This window comes from Phalacrocorax carbo, chromosome 3 (assembly GCF_963921805.1).
Source record: "Phalacrocorax carbo chromosome 3, bPhaCar2.1, whole genome shotgun sequence".
NCBI classification, from domain to species: domain Eukaryota; kingdom Metazoa; phylum Chordata; class Aves; order Suliformes; family Phalacrocoracidae; genus Phalacrocorax; species Phalacrocorax carbo.
Window position 1 is genome coordinate 58,315,862 of NC_087515.1, and position 24,664 is coordinate 58,340,525.

Genomic DNA, 24,664 nt, shown 5'->3' on the forward strand with positions numbered 1-24,664 from the left:
GCAACCAGTGACAGGACCCAAGGGAATGTCAGGAAGATGGGCCTGGGGACGTTTAGGCTGGATGTTAGGAAAAGGTTCTTCACCCAGAGGGTGGTGGAGCACTGGAACAGGCTCCCCAGGGAGGCCGTCATGGCACCAAGCCTGACACTTTTCAAGAAGCATTTGGACAACGCCCTCAGAGACATGGTGTGAATTTTGGGGTTGTCCTGTGCAGGGATAGAAGTTGGACCTGATGATCCTTGTGGGTCCCTCCCAACTCAGGACATTCTATGATTCTTGTTCATTAGCTTTGCTTTGTTTTTTCATGGGTTTGGGTTTTTTCCCCCCAGTTGCTGTCATGTCTCTCAAATAGTAATAAGCATTTCAGGAGCATGAATCTTTCCTTCTAGCCTGTTTGTTTTTCATGGTGGGTTCTCTCCATTTTCCTTGAAGTTTGCGGTTCCCCCTGCCACCTCCTCCCCTTCTCTAAGCACTTAATCTTCTTGGTGTCCTGCTTTAATTTTGTTTAGCACATGTCCCTCACTTAAAAATCCAAGTTGTTATGAAAATATTCCATGCTACTCCATTTTAACCTTGCAACATAGTAAGTGGATTAAGGGGATGTAACCCTGACTGAAACAAACCACAAGCGTCTGGAATGGGACTCTCTCCTGTCATCACTTAACTCTCCCCCTTCCCCCAGTAAATGTGTCTGGAGAGTAAAATGGTTACTTTTACACAGACCAATACTACTGTGAACTAATAGGCCTGGGATGGGACTCCAGGTCAGCCACAGCTTTGAGGTGGGTATGCCTAGGTGCTTGAGACCTGCTCTAGCAATCCTTGCCTGCTCTGGTTTGAGAGAACAGGCCTTCATTTTCTGTTTATGTATTTTGATGGATTGTTTGGAGGAGGGGAGAGGTTTGCACAACCCAATGAGATTACTGTTCAGACCAAATTAACTGTTCACTTGCCCATACTTGAATGTCACAGCATTCACATAACAGCTGGTGAGAGCAGATTCTGACATTTCGTGTGTATCAGCCAAGACAAGTAAAAAGCGGTTAGCTTGAAGGTTAACCAGCATGCACAGGTAATTACTAGCTTATATGCAAACCATCACTGACTGATCTGTTGCTGGGTAATGTTAGGCATACCACTTCTTGGCATATATCCCATTTTTGTTACTGATATGCATTATATGTCTGACGGCCTCATGCATACATATTGATTCATCATGTGTCGGTCATGTAATTTCTTCTGAATCATTTTAAATGACTGTAGAATCCTAATGTAAAATTGTTATGCAGATTCACATAGCCTGCTTAATCGGGTGTTTACTGCCTAGTCTTACACAAATCCATCCAAACCATGGATTTTAATTATCATTGTTCTTCAAAACTCACTAAGCAGATGAAATACTCCATTCCAACTGTGAAGGTCTTTCATTTGAAGTTGTGCATGAAATTAAAATGTTAAATTTGGCTTTTGGTCCATGATGGTGTTTTCTCAGGTATAGAAAGAAATGCTTACAGAGTCACAAAAACATAATTGTCAGGTAGAAAATAGTGTATACATCCAACTGTTAATAAATTATTTTAATTTTGTTATGGAGGTATTGATGGCATCAGGCAGATGAATGATTCAGTAAGTTTAAGCCTTTTAAAGAAGAAACCACCTTGATCATATATATTTTTCATCAAGATAGGCACATACTCACCTGTGTTCCTACCTCTGACAATCTGAATAATTGCCTTGAGAGAATTATAATACCCAGTGAGTACCACACAAGGTAATCAGTGTTCATCAGCTCTAGAATTCATCCAGTTCATGTGCTAGATCTGTACATTTCTTGTTTTGGATAAAAAGAGAAACAATATTCCTGTATAATCTTTACTCCCAACATTCTGTAGAGAAGTTTAGTATTGTTGTTTGCTTTCACACATTCAGTGAAGGGAACCCATGCTGTAGCTGTTACTACGCTTTGAGGTATTTGTGGGTTTGTTTCTATGATGGCAGATCAAGGGTTTGGTTTTTGTTTTGTTTGGGTTTTTTTTTTTTTTGCTGCTTGGTTTTAATTATTTTCTTAGGGTTTGTCTACAATGTAAAATTTCTAGTAATATGATATTGTGCCAACTCATTAAGACTGATTCAAATCTTTAAGATGTGGTAATTGAAAAATATTTAGAGATTTGTGGAAGAACTGCAGATGTTCCATTATAAACACGCATGCAGAACTGAGAACTGTTGTTTAGCATGCAGTTTATATCCTCCTCTGCCATGCATAGTTTCACAAGACTTGTGAAAGAGGCAAAAGTTCCCGCTGCTAGGGTAACTGTGTGGGGCTCTTACTGAGCAGAAACATTGGATGTCATTAGCCTCTCTGTTATTTTTTACACCACTTCACTGCTTTAGTGAAGCAGATGATAGTTCTCACAAAAATTTGCAGAATACGGGTCATTAGAATATACTCTAAAGTCATACAACAAAAACTTTGTCAAAAAAGTCAGCTCTGATTTTTTCTGCTGACAGATAGCTAATACATGGAACACAATATTACAGTCTCACTGTAGGAGCAACGTGCTCTATTAAAAAACTGAAACATTAATATCTGGAAAATGAAGCCAAAGGAATCTGGCTCGCTCTTCATCACTGGCCACTACCCGATTTAAATTATACTGCCCAGCTCATACACTAAGGAAGCTGGAATTGTTTCCTTAGAAGCTGTCTGTAGATAGTGCCAGTCAGAATAAGACTTACCCAGAGACAAGTCTGCCAGTAGGGAGATTTTTTTTTTTTTTAAAAAAAAAGGCATTATTTGCACAGCAAGAGGAATTTATGAACCTGACCCACTCTGCAAAAGTAAAGTCTATTAAGGACCGTTGAGAGCTCTAAGAATCCCTCTAATTTAATCAGTGGCAGCAGGTGCCTGCTCTTACTGTGCCAGATTGGCTTTGGGTATCTGGGTTGATGGTGGGGCAAGGGAGCATGTAGATATTTTCCTCGGGTGGTTATGACTTAGTAAGGCTATGGCTGTCCACAATTGCAGATATATGCACTCATTTCCTCTTCAAAATTGGCAGAGCACCAGAATGACTGTAACACACAGCATGCATATTTTGCCACCCTTAGAGCTTTTCTGTTTGAGGGGAATCCCAGAGCTCTGACTGTGAGCATCTTCATGGCCGTAAAGGAGCCCAGAAGGAGCACACCAAAACTGGTGTCCTAAAATTGCAAACTATTTGTTAGATGTTTTCATCTTAATTCAGATATGGATAGAAGGCATTTGAAGACCTTTCCTTTGCATCTACAAAATTGATTGTACAAAACAAAAAACTGACTTATTTTAGTCTCACTCCACAGTATTGGGTTTCAGTCAGCAGTAATTACTACAATAATGTACAGTCTAAAGTCCATCATACTGGAATATGAGTACAGATTTTTGTTTCTCACTTAGTAGGGTTACACAGATGATAAATGGGAGATGCATGTGGCATAACTAAACATTTTTGTTTATTATGGTTAAGGCAAAAATATCCAATTTCACTAAAACACTGCTGTTAGGTTGTGATGCTTCTATTTATTTTTTTTTCTTTAAAGAAAGAAGAGATGTCTTGTTTCAATGTATAAATTCTTCATCTTTCTCATTGCAGAAGCCTGGAAATTAAGAACTGAAACTTCCCAGTTTCCTGCAACTAGGAGACAAAATCGAATCTGAAATATTCCTGTTATGTGTCTCTGGAGGAATGTCAAGATAGACCAAAGAGCAAAAGTTTACTCTTTCTTCAAACTAGTTTTTATGATGAAATATAGCTGTAGGATTTTTTTTTTTTAAGAGATAGAGAAAAAAAGCAAGCTGAAGTTTTTCTCGCTATAGTTCAGAACGGTTTCTAGTGGGGCTTATACTTGTTCGTGGATAAAATGACATTGGAAAAAAGAGCAATTTTTTACCTTCAGAGGGTTCGTCTTTTCTCAGAGGAGCTTACAGAAGCATTTGCCTTATCTTGGCCATCTAAAACTTGTGTAAACATGGTTATGTTGTGTGATCAAGCTTATTTCTCTCTGAAAAATACACTTTTACTCCTGGCATTCAGGAGCTGAAACTAGACACAGATTAACTGCACATTTTTGACTTATCATCAAGTGTTGCTCTGGATGCATTTGGGCAACAGCCAAGCTTCAAGCAAGGAAGATATTAAGCAGAGAAAGAACAGAGCATGTTTTGTAAAAGGTTTTTAATATATAATTTGGTTCCTTGTTGGGCAAAGATCTTTTGAAACACTTATGCCATAGCTGTCTCGTATCCATAGGTCTCCCTTTATCCAAAGCGCGTGTTACAGGCTGTCCAGCTCATTATGTGTTTGTTGTGGTGAAGCTGGTGGTTCAGTGAGGGCACTGCTCCTTCTGAAGCCCTGTTTTGCTCCTGTTCATGGCTAATGAAGCCTCCTGCTCTGCTGGAGTTTTTCTTGTCCCGTCCCTGGCAGTACACAACACCCAGTAACAAGAGAGGAATGTCCATCAAGCAAGGATGCAACAGGGCAGAGCTTTCCTCTGCTTTGTTTTGCAGGTTATAACCACCATACCTGTAAAACTGGACTGTGTTTTCTATTTGAAGGGGGTATTCAAACAAGTTAAATCCTAAACTGTGTGCTTTAATTTGCCTCAGTAATTTACCTTTTCTGGATTTTCCTAAATCTGCAGCAAAACAAGCCTTAGGCACAGGATACTGCGTTTAGCTTTTCAAGCTGCACTCCTCAGGAAACTCTCTGACTGACTGTTGGTTCCTTCAATAACAAAAAATGCAGCAGAACAATAGGTTGAATTGAGACAATAGCCCATTGGGTTGTTGGTTTTTTTTTTTTAAGATAAAAAGCAGTGAAATAATGATGAGAGAGTTTATTTTCCTGGTGACGTTCTCCATCCTGTCGCTTTGCTTCGCTTACGCACATCTGTATGTTATGGGCTTCTGCAACGTAGTTTTTGTCCCCTCCTATGCAGCCACATTTGGAGACTTAATTATCTCAGGAACTCTGTTGTAATTGAGGGGTTTGTTTTGATATTTAAAATCATGCTTTGTTATTTATAAACTCAAAGCTATAATTATGGACAGAAGAGCAAACTGGGGACAATTAAAATAATTATCTGTGCCTTCCCTGGAGTAGCACGGAAATGTCTGTTGACTGCATTTCAGAACTGTTCTATTCATAGCATGGTCCCCCAGCACCGTGGGGATGGCTGTGAAGATAAATGTAAAAATAGAGCTAGTTGATACTTTAGCCTGATTAGACTGTAGAGCTCATAATGGCCTAGACTGGGGATCCTTTAATTCTACTGGGGCAGGACAAACATGATCAGTAGAAAGCAAGATTCAGGTGTGGCTCTCAGCTACTGGGGAGAGATATTTCTGACATTTTCTATTAAATTGTCCCCCAAAATACAACCATGTTGTTCATATACATAACTATGTTGCAGTTTAGTCCTGCACACACTGAGCTACCTAGCCTAGAAAAATCCCAAGAATACTAGAAGAAAATAAGTGCAGTTTCCATCCATAGTTTTCCTAGTAGCATTCTTTCCAGAAAAATGTGAGGCTTTCCCTCCATCTTGCCTGGAGAAATTTGGAAAACAATAACCATGCCTTACTTGCAGTCACTGCAATTGTGTTGGACCTATCTCTGTACAGTATGGGATACTAAACGTGGCACTAGCTGCTTGCCTGTAAAGCTTTCATATGGGATATGGATGCCTGAACAACAGGTTTTATAAGTAATTTCAAACTACTGCTTGATACCCACACACTTTTTATATTGTACTATCTGTATTGTCCCTTTGAGCCATGCATGCTGGGACTGTTTGTCTATCTGACCTATCAGTCTTTCCCCAAAACACTGCTCCAGCTCAGTTAGTTGAGAGTTGACAAACATCCTGTAATTTTTTCTACTGTCATGTGCACAGGATTTGTTATATTGTTTTGATAGCTTCAATAACTCAAGGAAAGCTGGCATGACCCTCTCTTGTCTTTCATAGCTTTTTTACCCCCCATCTGGTTAACTATCTGCAAAATCCCTTGAGCTATTACATTTTTGGTTCTCTCAGTTAATTTTTTGTAGAGGATTTGTTAAAAATAATCCACATTGGCATGCAGATTCTGTCTCATAATCCAAAGGGACTGTTACTGGCCATCAGCTGAGCTGCAAAGTGCCACAGCATGTTCCCTTAGGCCACCCTAGTTCCAAGGCTAAATGCCTTCATCAGGAATGGTTTAAAATGAAATCTTATTAAGGTAGGTGTTATTGCTAGGCGTGTCAGTTGTTGCTACACAGATGCAATTGCAGGTGAGGAACTCCTGCCTTCGCATCTGCTCTGAGCAGTTGTGTGACATGGCAGAATGGCAGCTTTATAAGGCAGCTTGCTGCGCTTATCCCTGTGTTTGCTAAAGCATGTTAAGAACCATGCTGGGTTTTATTATCAGATGATCTGCTTTTTGTAGTGACTGAATACTTTCTACTGCTACCGCTGAACTATAGAAAACTAGTGACACTGAAATACATCAGACTACATACAAGAGGTTTTTTTGTGTTTTAATATTCAATATACCAGAATTTCCGTTGCCATGAACATGAAAATAAAGCATGTGTACTGACATTCAGTTTGCAAAAGTGGTGCCTGTCTCAAGCCTGAATTCATTAATAAGGTACATCCATCATTTAGTATTGTTCTCTCTTTAGCTACTATCTTGTCTGTTTAGTGTCTGCTTTTTCCTCTTAAGCCACTGAACGCATTTGGTCCCTGCCTGTTGCCATAAGGGGCCATGCACAGGAGGGTTGTCCACAGGACCTTCTCCATCAGTACAGTCCTTTTGAAGATGGTTTGTGTGTGAAGGGAAGGACACACCAGACTAACATCCTGTCCTTGTCCCAAAATATCTTGCTGTTGACTTTGGTCCTTGGCACGAAAGGCTGGATCAGATGCAAGGGTCAGTTGGACACTTTCCACTTCTTGGTTGGCCACTGGATTTATGTAGAACAGTACCAGGTACAAGAACATATACCTGTGTACTTCTCAGGGTGGGATATACAAACAATGCAAAAGCTTCAGGAACTACAGCGTTAAGTCAACCAGACCATAACACAGCAGAAAGCATCCTGGGAGCAGGAATAAACAAAATGGGGAAGCAGGAGGTGGAGTGGGGGAAGAAATCATGCATTCCAGGCACATACTGGATGTTTCGCCTGTTTTCTCAATCGCTAGATGAAGTCTTAACCATATGATTTGGATTAGTGCTGGGTTTTTAACACGCTTCTCATGGCTAGTTTTCCAAACAGCTTTTCAGTTTCTCTACGTTTCAGCAAGGAACCTACCCATATGTAACAGGTCTCAAGCACTAGGGTTAGGCTCCAGCAGTATTTGGGTCTGCGCTGTTGATGGACACCCAACCAGCCAGAGTGAGCATGGGAGGCAGGGGAACTCTGTCCTATCCACTGAATTATTGGGGTGACAACAGAGGGTAACCAGTTTCACCCCTTTTTAGCATGCAGTTTTTCATGGAAAATTATTTTGAGAAAATATTTCACAGAAAAATTTTAAGGCCAAGCTAGGACCCCCTGCTTGGGAGGGTTGAAATGGAAACACCAAAAGCCCCTTCATGCATTTGTCCCGAGAGCAGGACTGCTGCATGATACACATTACCATACACTGTAGGTTTAAGGCCAGAGTGTTTATGTAAAGTAAGCTAAATTCAAATATTTTCACAAGTGTGGTCATAGCAATATTTCCCTGCTCCATGCTCTTGAGTGTAATATATTACATATGCACAAGCATGAGGGAGTATGTATTTGTGCATGCAGTTTTTATGTAAAGTCTTCAATATTTGCCTCTGAAGTAAACTTTTTATCTTAAACCTTTCAGTAATGATTGGGAAGAGCTAGACTCCTACATGGTAGCATAGGCTCAACTGGACAAGACCCCAAAGAACCTTTTTAAGTCAACCCTACATTGGGTGATCTGCAGATCCCGTCCAAGATAAACTGTTCTGCACACTTATGAACTGTGATGCTAGTAGAAGAGGCTCTGGGGAGGCACAGAGCTGAAATACATACACACTACAGGGACTGTAAGAACTTTTCTTTGCAGCGTAGTAATAAAAAAGAGAATGTATCAAATACAAGTCATGCTCACTTTTATGCAATACACTAAATCAAGGTTTAAGTTATGACATTCTAAAAGCTAAGTTGTTTCCCACTGGGCAGTTCCCATCATGGTATTGCAACTCAATTGCCATCAACATCTGGTCCAACTTAGATTCCTAATGCCAGAAAAGACTTTTAGCTTTTCAGGACACAGCCTGTTAGCTGCCGATATAACACAGTGCCGCCATGTTCCCATCATATATACAGTTTATTCTCCAGAAAGATTTAATTTTAGCTGTATTTGTACCAAACGTATTATCTATATGTGATGTGTAACTATGCCACTATATCATAGACTCATTAAGGTTGGAAAAGACCTCTAAGATCAACAAGTCCAACTGTCAACCCAACACCACCGTGCCTCCTAAACCATGTCCCAAAGTGCCACGTCTACAAGTTTGGAGTTTTTTTTTAAACACCTCCAGGGGTGGTGACTCCACCACCTCTCTGGGCAGCCTGTTCCAGTGCCTGACCACTCTTTCAGTGAAGAAGTTTTTCCTAATATCCAATCTAAACCTCCCCTGATGCAGCTTGAGGCCATTTCCTATTGCTAGTTACTTGGGAGAAGAGACCAACACCCACCTCACTACAACCGCCTTTCAGGCAGTTGTAGCGAGCAAGGTGGTCTCCCCTCAGCCTTCTCTTCTCCAGACTAAACAACCCCAGCTCCTTCAGCCGCTCCTCGTAAGACTTGTTCTCCAGACCCTTCACCAGCTTCGTTGCCCTTCGCTAGACACGCTCCAGCGCCTCGATGTCCTTCTTGTACTGGGGAGCCCAAAACAGAACACAGTATTAGAGGTGCGGCCTCACCAGTGCCGAGTACAGGGGCACAATCACTCCCCTACTCCTGCTGGCCACACTATTCCTGATACAAGCCAGGATGCTGTTGGCCTTCTTGGCCACCTGGGCACACTGCTGGCTCATGTTCAGCCGGCTGTCAACCAGCACCCCCAGGTCCTTCTCCACCAGGCAGTTTTCCAGCCACTCTTCCCCAAGCCTGTAGTGGTGCATGGGGTTGTTGTGACCAAAGTTCAGGACCCAGCACTCGGCCTTGTTAAACCTCATACAAATTACCTCAGCCTATTGAGCCAGCCTGTCCTGATCCATCTGCAGATCCTTCTTACCCTCAAGCAGATCAACACTCCCACCCAACTTAATGTTGTCTACAAACTTACTGAGGGTGCACTCAGTCCCCTCATCCAGCTCATTGATAAAGATATTAAACAAGACTGGCCCCAAAACTGAGCCCTGGGGAACACCACTTGTGACCAGTCACCAACTGGATTCAGCTCATTCACCACAACGCTCCAGGCTTGGCCACCCAGCCAGTTTTTTACCCAGTGAAGAGTCCACCCATCCAAGCCATGAGCCACCAGAGTCTCTAGGAAGATGCTGTGGGAGACTGTGTCAAAGGCTTTGCTAAAGTCCTGGTAGACAGCATCCACAGCCTTGCTCTCACCCACTAGGCAAGTCACTTGGTCATAGAAGGAGATCAGATTGGTCAGGCAGGACCTGCCTTTCATGAAGCCATGCTGGCTGGGCCTGATCCCCTGGTTGTCCTGCACATGCCTGGTGAGCGCACTGAAGATGAACAGGTCCATAACCTTCCCCAGTACCAAGGTCAGGCTGACAGGCCTGTGGTTCCCAGGATCCTCCTTCTGCCAATTCTTGTAGATGGGTGTCACATCGGCAAGCCACCAGTCATCTGGGCCCTCTCCTGTTAACCAGGACTGCTAATAAATGATGGAGAGTGTCTTGGTGAGAACCTCTGCCAGCTCCCTCAGTACTTCAGGGTGGATTCCATCCAGCCCATAGACTTGTGAGTGTCCAGGTGGTGCAGCAGGTCATAAACTGCTTCCTTCTGGATTATGGGGGCATTTATTCTGCAATCCATCCCTGCCTTCCTGCTCAGGGGGCTGAATACGCCAGGGATAACTGGTCTATTAAAGACTGAGGCAAAGAAGGCATTAAATACCTCAGCCTTTTCCTCATCCTCAGCGGCAGTGTTCCCCTCCCCATCTGGCAGAGGATGGAGATTCTCCTTTGCTCTCTTTTTGTTGTTAATATATGTGTAAAAACATTTTTTGTTACCTCTTACAACAGTGGCCAGACTGAGTTCTAGCTGGGCTTTTGCCTTTCTAACTTTTCTCTCTGCATGACCTAATGACATTCTTGTACTCTTCTTGAGTTTCCTGCCTCTTCTTCCAAAAGTGGTAAACTCTCCTTTTTTTCCCCCCCGAGTCCCAGCAAAAGCTCCCTGTTCAGCCAGGCCATTCATCTTCCCCGCTGGTTCATCTTGCAGCACATGGGGACAGCCTGCTCCTGCGCCTTTAACACTTCCTTCTTGAATTATATCCAGCTTTCCTGGACCCCTTTGCCCTTCAGGACTGTCTCCCAGGGGACTTTCCCAACCAGTGTCCTGAACAGGCCAAAGTCTGCCCTCCTGGAGTCCATGGTAGTGGTTTTGCTGACCCCACTCTGTACTTCACCAAAAATCAAGAACTCTATCATTTCATGGTTGCTAAGCCCAAGATGGCCTCCAACTGCCACATCTCCCACCAATCCTTCTCTGTGAACAGCAGGTCAAGTGAGGCACCCCCCTGGCAGGCTCACTCACCAGCTGTGTCAGGAAGTTATAATCTTACACACACTCCAGGAACCTCCTAGACTGTTTCGTCTCTGCTGCATTGTATTTCCAGCAGACATCTGGTAAGTTGAAGCCCCCCACTAGAACAAGGGCTGGTGATCGCAAGCAAGCTGCTTGCAGAATGCTTCATCTACCCCTTCATCCTGGTTGGGTGGTCTGTAACAGGCCCCCAGCAGGGTATCTGCCTTGTTGGCCTTCCCCCTGATCCTTGCCCATAAGCACTTGACCTTATCACAGTCACTGAGCTATACACAATTGAAACACTCCCTAACATACATATGACTTCTAGGATGTTTCCTTCCAGTCTCATTTTTGCCAAAAGGCTCAAGAGGAAGTCAGAGAGGATAAAAAAGCCTCATGCCTGACTTGTGGCAGCAGACCAGCTCCTACACAGCTTTTGGTCAGCCAAAGTCTCTGCAAGGAGACTTGCAGGCTTGGGTGTTAGACATATTTACACCCAGCTCCAGCTCATCTGGAACATGGATCACCTCGGTGCCTCCACTGCAGTCAGAAATAGCTATATTTGCCAACCTGTTTTTTCAGGTGTTTGAGGTAAGTGAACTCCCCCTGAGGAAGGTTTTTGGGGAGAGCAACAAAACCAACATCTCTAACTCCAACCTGCTCTTTACAACATCAGCCTAAGGTGGCAGTTTAATGAATCCAGCCCTTTGCATTAGTTCCGTACAGGTGTTGGGTTTTTTTCCTATGTTTAGTAAGTTCAACCATTGTCATTCAGCATCCGTTGTTAGCTTGTTTTTCATTCAGGTTTCATCTGGATTTAATTCCGCTTCTGGAACTACTGAAAGTCAGACAGAGTTTAGATCCCACTTTGTTAGTAATAACCAAGTATACAAGTTATTTAATTCTTATTAGTAAGAGGAAAATGGAAAAGAATAAACAAAAGAATAATAATGAAGATGCCAAGTGAAGGAACAAAGCACAGGAGTCAAATTTGTTCTTTTGGGAGGGAATTTTATGAAAGCATCAGATGTAAATTAAGATGAGACTGAGAAGATATTTCACTAAATCTTACTTGAAACATTCCTTCAAATTGAGCAGTATATAAAACTTACCACCAGCAGTTTTTAAGAAGGCTATATTAAAAAATAATAAAAATTTTTGAAAGCATTTTTATCTGCAAAAGCCTACTGAAAAATGGAAAAGATTACTTTAAAACCAAATTTATATTAAAAGAGAGACACTAAATCAATACCATGTAATCAAATGGTGTTAGAAAAAGGTGAGTAGCAAGTGAACGATGTCATCAATTTTAAAAAAGAAAAGTAATCTAAAATATCTTCTGGGAGAGGGATATACTTGGAAAGTTAACACTACTGGAGAAGACCCAGAGCCAATGCTTTAATTCATAGCCAGCATGCTGTTGCCTATCAATTCTTCCTCACAGTGTTGGCTACCAGACCCCCAGAGACAGAGGAATATCGTATATTGAGCTTGTGCCTGGCATCACCTATAGCAACTGCAGGGAATTAACAGGGTGGCAACAATTACTATGGAGCCAGGGAGGAGGCACCCGGCACAGACTCCTGCATGTATTGAGTCACTCCTCATATGTGCCGCCTCTGTGGTGGGTCACTGCAAAGATAACCTCACCTTCTGCTAAATTCAGACATCTCTATCCTATGACTGCATTTACTCAGCAACAAACCAACCACACACCAGCTTGGAAGCAGAAACAGAAGAGTTACACCCAGTATGACCATATGATTTAAACATGTCTGGGGGCTGTATAGACAACCTGCAATTATCAACCTGAGAACGTCACAAGCTGTTTAAAAGACAGATGGTCTGTTTTGCAAACCCTTCACTAAGGGCCAACAGCATCATCATCCCCACACCATGCTAGGGGAAGGAGTACGGTACCTTTGTGGAAAAAAGTTCCCTACTTTTCTGCTGGTACTCGAGTTTTGTCCCTTTAAGCTTTCACACACACACACACACACACACACACACACACACACACACACAGAGAGAAACCCAAACCCAAAACAAACAAACAAAAAACCCAAAACCAAACAAGAAACCCCAAAACCTCATTCTCTCCAACTAAGAGAGGATCCCATCAAATATATTAGTATCTCTGTGAATAGATTCTTACCCCAAGCATCTCTAAGGCTCAAGTTTTTCCACTGTTTGAAGACAAGTGATAGGAAAAAAAAAAACCTGACAGGAGAATACACTGTTTAATCCTGTATAAAGGATGATGAACCTAGAGAGCCACATCCAAACATTTATACACACAAGCCTGGATGCACAAGAGCGCTTCAGTGTGCATACTTGGGAAAACATGTCTGGGGAGGACCTTTTCAGTTCATAACTCCTGTGAAATGACTACAACACCCAGCTGTGGGGGGAGATGGGTGCTGGATGAACCATACCTTACTTAGCACAGCTGAAATGGAAACAATCCATGTAGCCATTTACTCATGTGCATAAACCTGAATCTTAAATTTAGCAGCATTTCACCTTTTGACCTTGAATTTCACATTGCCTTAACCAGCTTGACTTGAGTCTGAACAGCTACAGGAATGTTTACAGCCATTCCCTGCAGCAAGATTAAAGAAGGCCTCGCCTGAGTCTTGAAACCAGTGTCTGGGGATGGTTCAGATGCAATCAGCACTGGAACCAGTTCAGCTGGACCTCCCTCACCACAGATGTTTGCCTAATTCCCCTGCCATGCTACAGCACTGCCAAGCCCCAGGGCTGGCCCGGGCACCCTCCCTGCAGCATCCCACCCTACAACAGGGCAAATCCTGCTCCCCATAGCCCACCACCGGGTGAAGACATAGGATGCTTAGTATGTGGAGAAGCATACATGGCAGACTGAAGCAAAAACAAAAAAAAAACCCACACCACACAAAAACCCCCAAAACACACCACAAACAAAAACCAGACAAACTCTCCCAAGATTTATGAACTTAAATGCTGGACTCAAAAAAAAAAAAAATAAAATCAAGCACATATTTTAAATTCTACATATTTTTATTATGCTTTGTTTAAATATCAGTGCCCAGCAGGCAAATAGGTGATGACAAGATTTTATAACATACAGGTACCAATAGGAACTGGCTTAGCGGTTTTGTTTTGTTAAGCCCTATATAAGTTATTATCAGATTTACACTTGGGTTTTTCTTCATGTCTAAGTAGAAACCATAGATTTGTGCCAAAAACTAGTACTCATTAAGCTGGCAGGTGGGGAGGGGAAATCCCTGAGCCTTGGTACTCTGCTCACTAACAGTCAGCAAGGACCACCTGGCTTTGCATCCTGATACACCTGTTGTGAGTAAAGCCAAGGTTTGCATAACCACTGCACGTAACCCTATGATGTACTTAGTGCATTAAGGGAACACCAATGAAAAGACATTAACAAGCTAAGTATAACCTCTTTCACTACCACAACATTAGTCACTTTGCCTCTTCAGCTGGACATACATGAAGAACAACAGGTAAAACACAATCTTGTTGAATTGCGTAGTTATGTAACTAAATGCTATACAATTGCTAACAAGCAAAACACTCTTATACATTCCCCGAAAAAGACAAAAATGTTTCAAAATTTATATTAAGGAAGCATTTTTCCAAGATCTGTTTGTGTCAGTTATGGTTCCTACTGAAGTAAACAGAACCTGTAACACAAAAACTCCAGTTATTAGCTGTACCCTCCATCTCCCCCTTTGGAAGCCTATGCAACGTTGCGAATCCGTCCTCTAGTATGTTAAGATTCAGGTAGCTCCAGATACATTTAAAACAATTTTTAAAAGTTATTTTCAATATAGGTGAGAATTCCAGTATAGAGTCAACATGTTATAGGGCTGTATTTGTTCTAATAAAACTATTTTAGAATTATTTTAAATATTCACATACACCATTCATTCAGATCTGGTACATGTGCACCACTAAACACACCATTTACGCAGAACCGCTCAGGCTGGAAAGGAGATCCCCAAGTCCCAGCATATGCTCAAAGTTTTACTTATTAGAAAGCAAAAGTTCCTTAAGTAAATTTGTACTTTCACATACAGATTTAGGAACAAACACAGCAAAGCTAGATCACACATTTTAAGGCTACTTACCAGCTGTAAACAGGAGGGCTTGCTCACTCATGTGAAGCTTGCTGCAAATATTTGATGCCCAAAATCAACATGAACAAATAATCTAACCGCTCCTCTGGACCACAGAAACATTACAGCTATTTCCCTACCACCTCTCAAAGGGACAACATTGAGACCACTGACCTGCTCATTCATCTGAATGGATCGCCACAGTCTAAGCAACATCCTGCAGACTTAAAGAGCACTAACCTAACCTCTTATTTCAAACCACCAGAGGGGAAAAACAAAAATTAAAAAGTCTAAACACCTGAACAAACCAGCTCTCACTCCATGCCCTGAGCCCTCAGGTGTTTTAGGTTTCTCTAGAACCACTGAGGTCTGGCAGGTGCAGGTATTTCCCACCCCCACAGAGGTCCTCACCCCTACCCACAGCTCCTGAGGGTTTGCACAGAGCTGATGAAAGGTTGATTTGCTCTTTGTAAGAGTATCAGTAAATCTCATGCAATTGATTTATCCAAATGCTGACAGTTCAGCCCCAATTGGCAATCGCAGCCAGAGGGACATCTCTGGCACATCGCAGCAGCAGCAGCAGCTGCAACAGCATCACACCCCCTCTGTAACGTGCCTGGCCGCAGTTCAGCCCCCTGTGACAGTTCAAATAATGGTTCAGCTTGGAGCCTGCGGCCAGCCTGGGATGGAGGCATCAGTCCCTGCTCTTTCTGCAGCTCCTTCCCCCAGGGTATTAGCTGAGGACAAGGCTGGAGGCAAAGCCCTCCCCACACAAGGGGGTGGGCAATCGCTGGGCGCCCTGAGATCATCTACTCCCCACAGGGGTGAGGAAGGAGGCGATGCCAGCTTTTTGCACTACCCCAGCTTTGCTTCTGTCTGAAAGTGTACCTACTCTCAGATTTTTGCATTATCCTTTTTTTCTAAAATACCCCAAACTCTCCCATTACCTAGAGCTTTTTTTTTTTTAGTTTTTTTTTGCCATGGGCCTTGGATTCACCTCTTTACCTTGCATGTTCCCCTCTTCCACAAATTTCCAGCCAGTCCATGGTTCAAGTCATACTTGCAACAAGCCTCATCTGAAATACTACTTTCTCCTGTGTCTGTTGGTCCCACAGTTTTCCTTCTTTCCACCACACAGCATCTCCTCAGACTGCTGCTGCTTCCCTCACCAGGGGAGCAGCCATTACCAGCCCAAAGCCATGGAAGGACCTTGCACTGGTGCTGGAGCAGCCTGTGGTCGCCAAAGCATCCTGCAGCCCTGCCCGGGTGATCCGGCAGCTGCCAGCCAGGAGGAGGAGGGCTGGCGGTGGGACCCCTGGGGGACCCAGATGTGGTTTACAGGCTGCCAGCTGCAGGGCCATATGGTGAGAAAAGCTTTTCTCCCCAGAGCTGTGGTGGGCCAGAGGCTTTGGTCTCCCAGCTGTTGGTCAGGGTTAGGTTGTTGGTTCAGTGGCTGGCAGTTACCCTTGTCGCGGTGGAGGCAGCAAAGCTGTGGCCCCTCCACAGCTTCCTCCTGCGAAAGCAGATGCGTGAGTTTAAACCACTGTCTCTGGGTGCTTTGGCCCATGCAGAGAGCCTCACCTGGAGCAGGGGGGACAGCGTCTGTAGGAAGCACTCCATCAGCTGTGCCATGGAGGGGGATGCAAGGAGGCTGGTGGGAATAGCCAGTGTGGCTGAATCCTGCCTTCCAGCTAGCTGTGCCAGCCCGACCAGCACCGACTGGCACTGTGATGCTGTGAGCCGCAGCACCACATGTGCCTGGTCTTACCTTGAGGCTAACTATCCCCCAGCCCAGCCCGGATAGGGCTGCCATCTGTGCCACCAGGGAAATGTCTCACAGGCGCCTGAGGAGATGGCTGGTACCTCATGAGTCTCAATGGCGGTTCAGGAACAGATATCAGGCCTTAGAAATCCAGCTCCAACCTCAAAATTCCACGACCTGGCATGCAGGTGTTTATGAAGGTGTTCCCATAGCAGGCCCTACGCGCAACCCGCCCAGTTTGCAAACATAGTGCTGCTACTTCAACATCACTTAGAGCCTCTTTAAGAAGCCAGCAGTGCCCAGTCACCAGGCTGTGCTAAGCATTGCTCAGGGCTCACAAGCTCAGGAAGGGCCGCAAGGAGGGGGGAAAAAACCTGCAATTTTCTTGCAGTTGTGCACTTTTCCTCTGAAGTCATTATCCCACTTCCAACTCCCTTGGTGTTGGGAAAGTATCCGTGTTTCATCCTTGGTCTTATTCAATGTGCAAAATACCTCGCCTAGAGAGTCTCATAATTTAATCTCCTTTGGATAATTACTACCAACTAGACTAATAGCTGGCAAAGGTCAAGTCATTGGTTATTCAAAGCAAGATTTCCCCAGGTTTACAAAAAAACTTCTACTTGACCTTTGACTTGTCAGCTGCAGCATGTGGGTTTTTTGGTGACTGACAATCACTGCCAGGCGGGTGCATACGTACGTGTGCATCTGTATATGTGCATGCACACACCTTTCACATACGTGAATGTGAACTGGAAATGTCCATCTTAAACCAAGGACTTATGGTAGCACAGATCACCTCAAAAATAATGTTAAGTAAAATTTATACCCCTTCATGGCCTTTTGCATACATTAAATTATTCTAAGACTTACTAAATAGTAAAGGGAAGGAAGCTTGTTAGCTTTATTTTTGTTCTTTCTCAAGAAAATTGATTTTATGTGACCATGATATTTTTGCGTGTTTGTCTATCCCCTGATATTGAACCTGTCCCTCAACAGTTATTCGGTAAATTGACAGACAAGCAGATTACTATAGATTTGATGGAAGCAGGGAGCCAGTGGGAGGGGAAGGAATGAAATGGAGACAGAGGAGAGAGACAAGAACCTTTCCATGGTGAGACAGATATTTATAAGGAGCAAGCCTTTCCCAATTTCACTTCTCACCTGGCTATGCTTTCGTTAAATTGAATATTTTAATTATCACAGATGTCTGTTTGTAATTCAGTTGTTATATTTTAGGACCAGGAATCCTACCAACTTAAGTTGGTAAATCGGTTAGGAGACAAGATAATGTTCATAAAATCCTAAACTGCTACAATCCCACATGCAAGGGCCTTTACTCAGCCCTGAAAAGGGGTTACAACCAATGAAAAAGAGATAATACAGCTGGCCCTTATTGTATCTCACTGACAGAAAATGCTCAAAGCAGGGCAAACTGACTTCACTGATCATTTTTCAACCTGTAAAGACTGACAGACTGCAAAAATTTGGTTCAGAGGAGAGACTTAAGCTCACGGCCTCAGTGCTGCTCTGACGCTTAAATCCCATCAACTTTGTTTTTGAGAAAGTGGGTGCAATAACAGTTAATAAAAATAAAAGTACAGCTCTCGATCAAAGTTTAAACAATCTATAGAAAAAGCCTCAGTTTCCAGCCATTCATTGCCCATACTGGCAGAAGAAATCGAGGACTTCTATCGCAAGACCTAGAAGAGACACTAAGAAACTACAGTTTCATGGACCAATAAGAAAAAATTAGTCTTGACATCATTTTTCAAGTGACTGTATTTTCCCCACACCTGGCAGGAGCCTTCCAAAGCCCAGCTGCAGAGATACGACCCCCTCACCTTCCCAGACCTGCAGCCCTCCCGTGCTTTCCCCCAGCACTTCTTCCCCCTGTGTGCCCCGGCAAGGGACCTCCCCGCACCCGCACAACTTCTTCCCCCACCTTGGGAGCATACGGCTGCTGGGATGTGCATTGCTCGTGGGAGCTGATCAGCAGGCCCAGCCTCTCACTCCTGGTCGCTCACTTCTGCGTCGTGGCCAGGAAGAGACGTTTGCAGCATTTCAGTGGTGCAACGCAGCTACAGCAGCGAAGGCGCGAAATTGAAGGGGCAACTTGCGCACTGAATGTGTTCCAGGAGTAAAGTACCAAATAAATCACCCCTTGTCCTCTCCGAGGAAATGAGATTAATAATTACATTACTTCTTTTTGCACGTGGGACAGTATGCATCCACTTTTATCTGCTCTGTGGTATCTGGGAAAGCAACACTGGTGTTCTTGCTCACTGGTCTCCGCTGCCTCGTGATGCCCCAGCCATGCCCTGTGCGTTCCCCACGCACCTGAAGCAACCCGGCGGCTCCGGGGGTGCACCCCTGAATCACCCACAGAGTCCTCTTTCTGGGGAGGGAGCTCCTTGGCCAGATGTGACACTAAAGTGCTTCTGATGTGTAAAAGAATAATTTATAAACAATATTTCAGTCTGAACACTTTAATCGTGGAAATGTGTGCAATTAGAAATCTTCTGCCCATGATCAATATGTTGATACTACTAGGGCATAATACAACAGCTTCTCAGCGCTCTGGGTAAACACTGCACAGCGTTTCCAGAGCTGAAGCAGAGAGAAATGCCTTGGCTGCCTCTGGTAAAAGGCTCAGAAGCTGTTTCTTTTAAAGAGAGGCCAGGTTGCCTCTGCACCCATGAGTATGCAAATGTTTGCAGCTCGTCAAGCCATACCTATGTCTTTCATTTAAACCATTCAAGATCTGTGTTACTACTACAACAACAACAACAAAATGCTGTGATGTACAAGTCACACACAAAGAGGAGTAGGAAAAGGCAGCTCCATCCCACAACTTCAAGCTCGGAAGACACTGTGCTCTTTCAGGTGTACTCTGTAGTTGTATGTTGAGCTGGAGCATTGCCATTAGTTTACCAGCTGTTAAAATGAGGACACGCGAGAAGGAACATATTTTCATCTTAATTATGATCCTGATCTTTATTGCAGAACCATTTAGCAACTGTGAAATCCGGCTTGCCATACACCTACTGTTCACAAGCCTGAGGAGGGACTGAGGAGACAGAAGAGCAAAGAATTAAGCCCAGGGAATTTGCTGGAGGAGACAAAATGCATCCATTCTACATAGTGAAAAGGCCCAATATTTTTCCTTACATATTGGCTCACATGACTTCTTTCTTGGCCCTGAGGGCTGCTCCCTCACACTACTCAGGACCTTTGGCACCACGTAAGGCTCAGTCTGGATGCTCACCCTTAGACTAGAAAGCGGATTAATAACAACAAAGCTGGGCCTCGATGAACACCTCGTTTGCCAGCAACGCAGCCTCCAGCGGGTCTTGCTCCTTGGCAACTTAACCCTTGCCTGCCGTAGAGCAGCAATGCCAGCAGGGCAGGGGTTTTTTTCTTTAATTTAAATATAGTTGCAATGTCTCCCCAGCGGAGGCGGGGAGGGGGGCACGGGGGTTCCCTGCGCTGCCACGAGCGGGGCTGCCCCTGCAGCCGTCCCTGGGGGACAGCGGGAGGCCATGTCAGTCCTTGGGGACTGCAGAGCCACGCGGGAGGAGCTGGGGACGAGGCTGGAGCTTTCATTTCTCGTCCCATGAGCAGCGAGAGGTGCAGCACAGGTAGGTTTGTGTCTCCGTGTATAAGTGAATACAAAGCAATGCCAGGAGGAGATACGGCTTATTTAATTTGTATATTTAAAGTGCTAGGAGTAAAAGAAATTTGTGAATCGCTTTTCTGTGGTTTGCCGTGTGTTTGTTGGACAACAGTTTAAGAGACGAAAAAAAAATTAAAATAATGACTCAAAATTTGCAAAGATCTTCAGCAGAGGTGGTGGTTTTATTTTGCACCCAATACTGTGCAGCCAGAGGACAGTGGGAAAGAGCTGACGTGCATGCATTTGGAGTGATGTACACTGTCATCAGTGGAAATAGAGGCATCCAGCATTACAGAATTTTCCACATCTGATTTTTCCGTTCAAAAAGATAATCAATTAAGCAGTACTTCTGGTTGCTTCAAAGCCCTTTAAAATATTTTAAATTATTTGAAATATTCTGGCAAATTAAAAAAAATGTGTATGTAAATCTTGAAAATTTGAAATGAAGCATTTGGTTTTAAATATTTTAAATTTTAAAAAAATCACATTTCAAAACCATACTCACTCGGATAAGAACACAGTTATATTTCAACATCAAAAAATACTGAAAGGTGAATGTAAATTGGAGTTTTGGCTGATGAAGAAAAAAACATGAAAGGCGTGCATTACATGGCTCTTTTCCGTATTTGCCTAGTCTCTGTAAGAAAAGCTGACTTGAATACACCCTAAATTTTATCTAAAATCTTTTACTACTGCCTCCAAATCACCTATAGCCTGATTCAAAGTCTGTTGATCAGTTATGAGACCTTCCCCTGACACCCGCCCAGCCCTACTGGGACTGGGGGGAAAAGGACGGTGGGACTACAGAGAAGGTGCTTAAAGATAAGGTAAAGTCAGCAGGAACAAGGTCTTTTGTTTGAATGTAGCGATTGTTGGCAGGGATCGACATGGGGACAACTTGTCAGCTTTCATCCCTCGGCTTAGATTTTGACCCAAACTCCTTTTGAGTTCTTGATCAGCACTTTGATAAAATGTATAGACTTGATAAAAAGCTTATGCCAGTTTTATCCTATTAAACCAATGCTCTAGGATAAGATAAAAAGACATTGTTGCTGAAAGATGGGAAGGGTTCCTTCCCAACAGATACCTCGTTCACCACTAGTAGGTACAAGGTCGTCACTATCGGAAGCATGTAAGAAACATTCCCGCTTACACAGGCAACATCGAATGTTCAAAGAGTTTGGTTTAGAGAAGATGTGTGACTCAAGCAAAAGCATGTTGCAGAGGAGACAAAACCTTTCAGAAATTTGTTTTTCAAGGTGAAAAGTAGAAATAAATAGATCTTCAGTTGTTTATTTCAGAACAGGGGAAGGATTTATTTTCTCAGCTTTTTATGATTTCCATAGGAAAATGATAGGAAATGGTTTGACTTCTATCACTTTTTAAATACTTTAAAAAAACTTTTTACTGCCTCACATTAATGGACAAATAATTCAACAAGGTAGAGAAGAAACTAAAATTCGCAGTGAAGCCAAGATTTCTGCTGGGACTCAAGCACTTTGATTTTAATTTTTCCATCAAAACCAGGGAGGACTAAAAGCACTAGGGTATAGCAAAAACAAATCCTTTTCCTCAGAAAGGGCAAGACCAGGGGTCCCATCGGTGGCTGTGGGCAGCACAGCATGGGGTGAGGGCAGCTTTTTGGAGGGATGCAGCTTGGGACAGTGCCGGTGATCTGGCACCATTTTTTCCAGTTGACTCTAAATACTGCTGCGTTGCCACCTCCGGACACCCACCAAGCCCTCGACATAGGCAAGGCAAAGTGTTTTTTGTTGAGCTTTGTGGGCTGGAGGAGAGTCCCGGTGCAGACCCGTTCTGCCTTCTCTACACACTCAAAGTTTATAAAAAGAAAAACCAAGCACGTCCTCCCTCCCCCTGCCATGCTTGGTGAGATCTTACTCCCAGCCAAATCAATAGTGAAACTCCTGCTGCTCTCAGGGGAGGCAGGATTTCACCCAGAAATCTTATCTGACCCGTAATTCAAGAGCATATCCCGGTGACTCCTGAAGCATTGCAGTTCACTGATCAGAAATAGAGAAATTTTGGAAAAACCCATCCCTTGGGATGTTTAATTAACCCAGTCCACCTATTCCACTCTTCAGCTCTGAAGGCCACAGAAGAGGGTTTTTCCTTTGTTGTGTCAATAGCTGCTAGCTGCAATGCTTCTGCTCTCCATCAGTAAAAATTCCACTCTTTGAATCTAGAAGTTTCCTCTATAGTCCCTACAAGTCCTTCACCAACTGTACATTTCGTAACTAATGCCGTCATATGAAGCCTAATTTGCCGAGTACGATGTTTCCTTTCCTTTGTCATATTGAGTTACAAGGAATTATGGCTTTAGTCTTAACGTAATATGAAACGATGGTCACATAATTATTTACCCAATGAGCTGCACTAACACTGTATGAGCTGTGTCTGCCGTATGAAAGCCGAGGTTTAGATCAGTCTGTGGCTTCCTAAAATATGAGTAAGAGAAAGGTACCAGAGTGTCATGAATAAGTGAATTTAATGGTCACCTTTTTAATATGTAACTAAAAAAAAACCTAATGGGAATATGAAAAATGTAAGCCAATGGGTGTATAAAGTAAGCCAAACCTTTAGCTCATGTCAGGCAGTATCTCTTCATTCCTGCCTAATATTTAAAAAAAAATTTCCTTAAGAGATTCCCCAAAATACTAAATAAAATCCTAAATAAAACTCTTGAAATCTTTCTGAACAAGTGGCTCCAAAAATCTGGTAATACAACTGAAATATTGCCTGGTTTTCCAATCACTGAGTAGGAAAAAAAGATAATTGGATGAGTGTTCTCACAGTAAATATCCTAAGTGAACAATCACTCAGCATTACTCTCTCTCCCCACCCCCCCCCACCCCCCCCCCTTTTCTTTGCTACCACTAAAAACTGTTCAGAACAACGTAAGGAAGGAGGCAGCTATACAGGACCCGCGGCTGCAGCATCCTTCAGAGCTGACCTAGGACCCAGGGTGTCATGTAGCCTCCACAAGACCCAAAGAGTTTGGCAGGCTGCTAATGGAGCCACTGCTTAAGTTTTTATATCCTGGGGGAGGGGGACTTATTATTTCTATTTTGAAAATAGCTTATGTTTTAGCTTAATTTCCTCTGATGGAGTGATACCCCATATTCTAGGGCTGGCAAGCTTCTAAAGGCTTAGAAAGTTGGCTAAGTACATGAAACTTTAGATAACCATACAAACCTCTTCTGAAAGCAGAGGGCTCTAAGCACTTTCTAGTCTTTCTTTATGTCAAAAGTATTATATGAGCAACCTCTCACATTGTGTCCCCTTAAATCTGGGCCAAATTTCAAAAGTGCAAAGACTCACAAATAAATGAAAACAGTCAAATATCAATGTTTTGAGCCTTTTTGAAAGGTTTGGTAATGGTTTAGGATTTCTTACCCATTCATTCTGCCCTACTCAGGTAACAGCACATTGCTGCAGGGGAAGGAAAAAGACAAATAAAAGGGAAGAGGTCTCAGTTGACTCTCTAGACAGAAGTGAATTAGTATCACAAATGCTTGTTCACCTTTTGCACTGATACTAATTTGATACTTGAGCGAACATTGTGGACTTGAGTTTTGCAGGGCTGAAATAACTCACTTCCTCGGCAAGATGTACCGAGCAGCCCAACTGCGAAAGGACAAACGATTCATTTAACGTGAGTTTTCATCATGTTGCCACACTGCCTGACCTCCAAACGTGCCGAGATGCTACAGTATCATTTAAACGGGGAAAGAATGCCTCTGTGTTATTGTCCATGAGATTCACCAGGGTCCCATTATAGCTATGCAGTGTGTGCGTAATATTAAAAAAAAAAACCCAACAAGTATATAAAATAACACAGTTTAACTTGAGGACCCATTATGATCAATCAAATAAACCCAGCGTTTAAAGATAAAACAAACTACATGTCCATATGAAAAACTATTACAGTCATAAGGAGCAACTTGGCTTAAAAAATCAAATTGCTTAAGATAAAACCTGGCTGGTGCCGGTAGCTGTGCGGATGCCAGAGCAATGGCATGTGAGAGGAAGTTATCACCCATTCCAGATCTACTTCCCCACAGCCCCCCGAAGAGAAGCAATGTTTTTGCCGTGTTAAATTTAACCTAAATCATGTAGCCCCCCGGCCGCAGGAACACGTGTGCCCACCCGGGACGGCGGGTGGAGGAAGGGGCAGAGCAGGCAGGGGCCAGGCAGCGCTGCTGCCGCGCGGCTGGGGCTGCCCACTGGCTCCACATCTGGAAGCACAGCCCGCCTCGTCCCTCCCGCACAAGCCAAATTAACAGGGGTAGGGGAAGGGGTGAATAGGTTTGTTTT

General features: G+C 43.4%; 1 protein-coding gene across 4 annotated transcripts in view; it reads left to right on the forward strand.

Moving 5' to 3' along the window:
* Positions 1-6,642, forward strand: part of MTHFD1L (methylenetetrahydrofolate dehydrogenase (NADP+ dependent) 1 like) — a 161,554-nt gene extending 154,912 nt beyond the window's left edge. For all 4 annotated transcript variants that reach the window (XM_064447033.1, XM_064447034.1, XM_064447035.1 and 1 more), the window contains one exon: positions 3,633-6,642. The gene's annotated coding sequence lies outside the window, so the exon portion shown is untranslated. The remainder of the gene's footprint in view (positions 1-3,632) is intronic.
* The last annotated feature ends 18,022 nt before the right edge of the window (positions 6,643-24,664 follow it).